This window comes from Penaeus monodon, chromosome 27, assembly GCF_015228065.2.
Source record: "Penaeus monodon isolate SGIC_2016 chromosome 27, NSTDA_Pmon_1, whole genome shotgun sequence".
Classification (NCBI taxonomy): domain Eukaryota; kingdom Metazoa; phylum Arthropoda; class Malacostraca; order Decapoda; family Penaeidae; genus Penaeus; species Penaeus monodon.
In genome coordinates this window covers 17,802,008-17,802,490 of record NC_051412.1, presented here as the reverse complement: position 1 = coordinate 17,802,490, position 483 = coordinate 17,802,008, and positions in this window count along the sequence as shown.

Genomic DNA, 483 nt, shown 5'->3' with positions numbered 1-483 from the left:
TGGACGCACTTGGGGAGTAGCGGTTACTGTCATAATAATAATAAGGGAAAGCAAGAAACGCATAAAATAAAATAACGGAAGTTCAGCTGGCGGAAGAGGAAATAAAAGGGAGAAGCGAACAAACGAACGATAACTCCATTACAGTTCATTGCAATAAGTACTAGTGGCAGTAGCGGTCTTTAAAAGCGCTTTTGACCAACAGCAATAATCTCATTTTTCTCGACACACGTATTATCAAACTTCAGTTGTCGTTGATGAAGCCAGAATTGAAATGCACCAATTCTGCAACAATGTTATTTGCCCAATAACAGCATTTCAGGCTATGGCCATTTCATATCGACATGTAAACAATAATACGCTTTTATTTTTTCGAGTTATTCTGTTTACAAAGTGCTTTGCTTTTATTATTTCTAATGGAAATATTAAGTTTGTTGTCTTTTATACACATACTCCCTCTTTCCCCATCTCATTAAGTAATTGGGA